The sequence below is a fragment of the Mus pahari genome, chromosome 11 (genome assembly GCF_900095145.1).
Source record: "Mus pahari chromosome 11, PAHARI_EIJ_v1.1, whole genome shotgun sequence".
NCBI classification, from domain to species: Eukaryota; Metazoa; Chordata; class Mammalia; order Rodentia; family Muridae; genus Mus; species Mus pahari.
The window spans coordinates 2613261-2620912 of NC_034600.1; the positions used below are offsets into that span (position 1 = coordinate 2613261).

General features: G+C 47.7%; 1 long non-coding RNA gene across 1 annotated transcript; it reads left to right on the plus strand.

Moving 5' to 3' along the window:
* The first annotated feature begins 2654 nt into the window (after positions 1-2654).
* LOC110328750 lies at positions 2655-5536 on the plus strand. Its single transcript, XR_002380878.1, has 3 exons — positions 2655-2784; positions 4192-4354; positions 5152-5536. It is a non-coding gene; the product is annotated as an uncharacterized LOC110328750 (long non-coding RNA).
* The last annotated feature ends 2116 nt before the right edge of the window (positions 5537-7652 follow it).

Here is a 7652-nt window from a genome sequence, read left to right on the forward strand (position 1 = left end):
CTGCTCCTGGGGGAGTCTTTCCCCGTGACATCTCCCATCAGCCTCTGCTCCTGGGTGAGTCTTTCCCTGTGACATCTCCCATCAGCCTCTGCTCCTGGGTGAGTCTTTCCCCGTGACATCTCCCATCAGCCTCTGGTCCTGGGTGAGTCTTTCCCTGTGACATCTCCCATCAGCCTCTGCTCCTGGGTGAGTCTTTCCCTGTGACATCTCCCATCAGCCTCTGCTCCTGGGTAAGTCTTTTCCCGTGACATCTCCCATAAGTCCTTTGCTATATTTGAGTCAACAAAATGAGTGGACTGCAGAATTTTTGCCATTAAATTATCCTACAAGATCCTTAACAATGCAGAAGTGTCACCCTGATAAATTTTTATTTTTGGAAGCTGGTGGTATGTCTAACACAATGTGCAGTGTGCTGGCTTTATTGTAGCCCTGAGAAGTTACTCAATTTTATTATATTCCGTTACTTTTGACTTACTGATTCTATAAGCAACTTTCTGAGCTCAAGAAAACAGAAAATTGTTCTAGGAACTTAGTCATACCTGGCTTCTATTACCTCTCACATTCTTCCACAAACTATTCACCATGGTACAGAGGTCACGTGTTTCAACTATAGACTAAGTCAACATTTCCTGTAGAAAGGTAGCCATTTGGGGGCTATTTAGAATTACTGGAGACAGGCATGTTAGCTACTGACCTGGTTTGAATGTGTTTTGTTCCCAGTGGCTCATACACTGCAAGTTGATTTCCACTGTGAGGGCATGGGACCATTACCAGACAGGACCAAGGGGTATGTGGCAGCATCCCTAGGGGGAGTCAGTTTGGAGTGGAATACTCCAAGGGTGCAGACTAGTTCCTCAAAGGGAGACAGTTGCTGTAAAAAGTGACCCTTTCCCCTGTGGCTCCCGGGCCTTCTCTCTGGCCATAGTCATCCTACATACACAAAATCCCACCGCAGTGATGTCACCAACCATAAGGCTCCCGTCAGATATCAAACTGATGAGGCTGCCTGGCCTTGAACCCCAGGCTCTAAAAGTGTGAATAAGTCAATGTGCTATTTTATAAAGCCATCAGGTCTCAATTATCTTGTAACAGGTGGAAAAATTTTCACTGAATCAATATAGCTCATTCTGTGAACGCTTGGCTCTCGCCGGCTTCCTGGTCCTCTGTGATGTGAACCTCCCCCAGTGAAGGCTCCTATGAATTGAGCTCTTCCACAGCCCTCCTTTGCTATGATGGACCAAGACCCATGAGATCAGGAGTCAAAATAAAAACCAATAATCCCTCACATGTTTCGGGGAGGGAATGTCACAGCAACATAAAAGTATCCAACTCAGAAAAGTGATAGCATTGTGCACCTAGACCAGATCATGTGGTTCTTGTCTTGAGGACCCAGGTTGTGGACGAGAGAGGCCAAAGAAGAGCTGGGAGAACAAAAGATCACCGGTACAGGGGTGCCCGGCTCATGGGGCTCCAGAGCAGAACAAGGACCCTACTGGGACTGAACCGAAGTGGTTTGTTTTAGGTTCTTACCTGCGTCCTGAATCAGAGTGAGGATCAGAGTGAGGCTAGGCAAGATATAAGCTAAGAAATCATCGCATTCATGCTGCGTCCTGGTTCCAGCCAGAGGCTTTTAGTTGGGTTGACAGTGAGAACCCAGAGCAAAAAGCAGAATAAAAAGATGCAGAAAAAAACTGCAGCGTGCCAGATAAGCCCACATAAAGCTGCAGAGAAAACCCTGGGCTACAGGTTAGTGTCTCACAGAGAGAAGCAAGAATGGGACTCATACAGCACAGGTGGAAAGAAGTTATTCTATACACTTGTGAGATCGCACAGGCTTGTGAGACCCCATGGATTCCAGGCTCCAGGGAATAAAACCATAAACACATTTAAAATGCTTTCCTCTGGAGAGAGAGTTTGTCCCGGCTCTCCTGCTTGCATGAACACATGTAAAGACATGTTTTCCCATGTTTATCCACTCAGACCATGGCCTAAGCAGGGCAGCCTCTGCTCAGGCTAATCATGGCACTGTCATGTAGTGTGAATTTTGCATGCAGGGAAAATGCAAGATTCAGAGGCGTATGAAGGCTTCCATCAATAGTCTAGGGGGAAAAACAACACAAAACAAAACTTGAGGCCAGAGAATATGCGTCATGGTCAGATTCCCCACAGAAATGCCAGAAGGGGGCTGGAGCAATGGCTCCCCTTGCAGAGGACTCAGGTTCAGTTCCCAATATCCACTTAAGGTCTAAAGCTCTGTGTGGCCTCCATGGGCACTGCATGAACACATACAAGTATGCACACACACACACACACACACACACACCTTTTTAAAAAGAGGGCCATGTATAAAGCTACCAAGATGAGGTATAGATTGCAATGGAGACGACAGGATGTTGGAAATGCCATGAACATGGAAAGCCTACAAAACAAAGTCATAGGCAATGAGTGAAGCCAGGGCAAGAGAGAGGTGATGTGAGCTGTAAGTGACAAGGCCGTGGGTGTCAGGTGTCCTGCAGGTGTCCTGCAGGTGTCAGGTGGCCTCTGAGCTCCAGGGTAGAGTGAGTCCTACTGGCCTTCAGCCCCCTCTCTTCGTTCTCTTTGGAATGAGAGTGTTTACTGTGTGACATCACAGGTTAGAAGCCTGTGACATTGTTTTCTGTTTCATAAGGTGAAGCTGCCAGACTGCTTTGAGTACTAGTAGGAACTCTGAATTTGGACTTTTGAGTGACACTAGATCTTTTAAACCATTGGCTTCTCTTGAAGTTGAACTAGATGCATTTTCTAGTAAGGAAAAAAAAATGAGTCTTTGCAGTTATGAGAATTTTACAGTTTGAATCAGACATGTTGGGGGGGGCATTTTGAGTATTTGCTTCTGAGTAGATAGTAATATTTTGTGAAGGCATGAGAACCTTAAGAAGTGGGTCAGGTTGGTAGACATAGTTTAATAGAGGTGGCTCAGCTCTCTGCCTCCTGTGTACATCATGATATGAGGAGGCTTTACCATGTGTTCCTGATACCACGTAAGGGGCTGCTATGGCTCTCATCACTTCCCTTCCACACTGAGACTCAGTGTGACAGTGTGTCAAAATAAATCTTTCCTTCCTTGTCCCTGTCAGGGACTGAAGTCATAGCAACACAAATATAACTAATACATTAACTTGCTACTTTGTAGTTCTTGGGCAAAAACCCTAGAGGGAACCATCCAGTGTGCATCCCCAGGGAGGGACAAGAGGAGACGAGTTTGCGTGTGGGGATCCATGCATAACGAGGGCCACAGAGTCTAGAGCAGTATAAGAAAATGTAGAGCCTCCCAAATGAAGTCTAGGAAATGTCTTTTGTTGCACTGGAACAGCTTGGTATTTGTGCAAAACAACGAGCAGAAGGGATTCCCAACTATGGGTACCATAAGAAAACTGAAGGACAGCTCTTACTCAGTTACCCAGTGCAGATCTGGTTCCCTAGAGACAACCCTCAGCCAGCAGGGAGGGTCACACTACAAAGATGTAGGTGGGGCTGGCAGGAACTGAGCTTGATCCATGATATCGATGATATTGATCCATGCCACCAGCCCTGGCCTCGAACCCAAGCTATGAATATGCAAGAAGCGTGCATGAGCAGCAGAATGTGCAACTATGGTGGAAATGTGACTAAAGGCTTCCGCTGGGTTCTTGGGTGGGCTGGCTATCCTGACCCTGCTCAGGCCCACTCACAGAGAGCAGGAAGGAGAGTAGGGACCCAGACTGGCACACACAAGGAGGGTGGGGCTGAGTCTGCAGTGTGTACCTTTGTGACTGAAGTCCTTAGAGGGCTCTGCTGTCACTGATGCCTTCCCCCACTTATGACCCACCTTGAGCCTCTACCCTGGACTGTGCCACCTGCCCCAGCTGGAGAGTGGTTTCTGTTCTCTCCACACAGTTGTGTACTGACTGATGGTATCCACACATACACACAGCACAGCAGCTGCAGCTGAGTTCTATGCGGACCTCTGTGCAAGCAGTCCTGAGCAAGGAGGACAGGGGCCCTTACTGAAGGTGAGGCAGATTACCAAAATGAACTTTTTGGTTAAAGACACAGAATCAGAGGATTTCGCAAAATTTCAGGGATATGTCAGAGAGCTGGAGGGGCCATGTACCTCTGTTTACTTGGCCTAGACTAAGATGCTGATTAATATTTTTTTTCAACTTGACACAGGGTAGAATCAACTGGAAAGTGAATCTCAACTGAGAAAATGTCTTCATCGGGTTGGTGTACAGACATGCTGTGGGGCATTTTAATTGCTGATATGGAGGGTCCAGCTCACTTGAACAGTGACATCCCAGCAAGATGGTCCCCGGTATTAGGTCTGAAAGATGAGGTACCTATTTAGCATATCAAAGCAGACCTTGCTGCCAAGTTCTCCCAGCATCCTCCAGTACCCAGTGTTACAGGGTCCTTCCGGCTGCCATTCCCTGTTCTCTACTCTAACTTTTCCAGCCCAAGGGCTAGACTACTCTCCCCACAGCTCACCGTCCCCAACAATCCAGTTATCTTAGTTACCTGGGCTTAACCTTTCAGGTCTCTTGGCCAGTCTCTTGGCTGCCCATCCTGGACTTCAATGCCTCTTCCCTCTCCCCTCTCTCCTTTTCTCACATGGCCCAGCTCAGTCTGGTGAGGTCCACTCTGGACTCTCTCAGATCTCTGCCTAAGGCTGTGCTCTCCTTAACTACAATAAACATTCTCTTCCTCCACCTTAGGAACAGCCATGTCCTTCTTCCCCTTCCTTCCTTCCTTCCTTCCTTCCTTCCTTCCTTCCTTCCTTCCTTCCTTCCTTCATTCCTTCTTCCTTCCTTCCTTTTTCCTTCCTTTGCTTTTTTCTTTTTTTCCCACTTAGTGGGATGTCTAAGAGCACAGGCTGAGCAAGTCATGGCAAGCAAACCAGTAAGTGGCACTTCTCCATGTTCTCTGCTTTGGTTCTTGCCTTCCAGTCCCTGCCTTGAGTTCCTTTCTTGACTTCCGGCAGGGATGGAGTGTGACCTGAGTGTGTACGCTGAAATGAGCCCTTTCTTCCCCAAGTCGCTGTTGTTGGTGGTGTTCATCACTGAGACAGAAAGGAAATTAGGATACATGGGGTACAATCGTCCAGGTGGCTTGGACGAAGCCTTTGTATTTCAGGTCTGTCTGGGACTTGTGTCTGCCGAGGCATTAATCCATAGCACCCCCTGAGAGCCTGACCTTCACTTGGCTGCTGAGCTCACCAGAGCGCAATCAGCCATGTGATCGTCCTTGAGGACAAAGAGGCACCTTGTGATTAAACATCACACACCTTGAGATGGAGTGATCAGCCTAACAACCTTGAAGTCTCCCACCATTTTTCACCGAGGAAATAATGAACACACACATCATGAAGAACTAACGCAGCGAGGAGAGCAACACCCCTCACTTTAAGAAGTCTAGACTCCGAAATATGAATGTCTTTGTCCCCAAATATGCCAGCTGGGAGCTATGCTCATCAATCACTTCAGAAATGTTTTCTTCCAAATAAACGACCTCTCATACTAGGCCACCCGTCTCCTGGAGTCTGGATGAGTGACTGGTGCAGGGGTGTGTGGCCAGTGTGCTGGTCTCGGTCTTCCATAACTAGGTAGGGAGAGGTGACCTGGGTCTTGAGAATCACAACATAATATAGGCAACAGTCCACAGAGAGACCTGCTGACAGATGGGCGACAGGCGCACAGACAGAACACAGGATAGGTGACAGAGCCACAGACAGACGATTCAGACCTCTATCTCTATGACTTGAGTATCTGGCAGTAAGAACCAAAGAGATGGGAGTCGTTTTTGGTTTTTGGTCTTAGTGGATTCAGCCCAGGTTCTGTTAGCTACATGTACATAGGCAGAATGCCCAGGACACAGAGGCACATGGCAGTTGATAGCCTCTACCTCATCCTAAGCCTAGGATGAACAGGAAACAGAGAGGGAGACTGCGTAGGAGGGTGTTTTTGATTCCTAAGTCCACATTCTTGTGGAAGCTGCCAGGACATGTGGAATCTGCAAGGAAATTCAGGGTGCAGTTGTTGGGCTACATGTAGGTCTGAGACACACACACACATGTATACACACACACATACACACACACACACACACACACACACACACACACATACCAGGAGGGAGAGGGAGCATATGGACAGACAGACAGTGATGAACAGTGTCTCACATTACTCAATGCTCATATATTCACAATGTGTGCCATTCTGGGCTCTCCATTGCTCCCTAACGACTCAGTTTCGGAATTATGTAATTGTCTCTCCAGCCAAAGAAATTTATTCTAGTAATGCTTGGAGAGAAATGATGGGGGGAAATTCTCTTACCTTTTGTCTTTAGAACATGTGCTCATTTTGCCTTATTTAACTGTTTTTATTCCAGGAGAAGACTAGACTCATGTACATTTGCCAGCCAGAGACTCCATGCCCTCCATGATCACAGCTTACACACGGCAGCAAGGCATCATAGTCAGGAGAGAAGCAGTAGCTACAGTCAGGACCATCAGTGCAAGGGACCCTCATACTCTGCGGAGTAGTAAGACCTAAGCCCATGCCTACCCCCGCCCTGTTACACTCCTCTGTGTAATCAATCGCTGGCAATCAATAGCACCAGTGACTACTGGTAATCAACGATACACTTGCTTTCTGTAATCTCATTTCAGAAGTTGTATTTCATGGTAGGTAATATTAGAGTTCACCTTCACACTTGAGGCCAGTTTGTGCAGGATACGAAATTCCAGGTTGGTGCTGGTGTGTGTTCACACTCATGTGCCTTTTTAGTACTTTCAGGATGGGTTTTCAGAGTCTCTGGTGACTTCTCTGTCTGCTGAGAACAGTGCTCACAGCTTCCTAGCTGCCCCGTGCACTTTCCTGTGCTCACAGCTTCCTTGAGGCCCATGCACTTTCCTGTGCTCACAGCTTCCTAGCCGCCCCATGCTCTTTCCTGTGTGTGACTCCCCTGGCCATTCTCTCTTTGCAGCTCAGTTCTGGTTTCCAGCAGTCGCCTCAAGCATGCCCAGTGGCTTCCTCTGTCCTCGTTGGCACTTTCTGGGTGCTTTGAATCTGTGGATTGATGTCTTTCACCAGTTTTGCTCTGTGATATCTCATTGAACGCTATCCATTTTTCTCTTCTCCTCCCATGTTGAATGCCATTGTGCTGTATCCCAGGGCCTTCTTCTTAAGTCAGTGCTATCTTTCACTGATGTCTGTGTTTGCTTTTCTTGTCCTTGGTTTGCCTTTGCCTTTCAGGACTCTTTAGCCTAGATTGGCCTTACCGTCCTGGCAATCCTCCTGCCTCAGCCTCCCTAGTGCTGAGATTACATGTGTGAGACATCATGACTGAGTGGGCTGATAAATGCCTAAGGCATTAGTGAGGCTTGACTCCACATGTGTCTGTGAGGCGTTGTGTACTGGCTGGTTTTGCATCAACTTGACACAGGCTGGAGTTATCACAGAGAACGGAGCTTCAGTTGGGGAAATGCCTCCATGAGATCCAGCTGTAAGGCATTTTCTCAATTAGTGATCAAGGGGGAAGGGCCCCTTGTGGGTGGTGCCATCTCTGGGCTGGTAGTCTTGGGTTCTATAAGAGAGCAGGCTGAGCAAGTCAGGGGAAGCAAGCCAGTAAAGAAC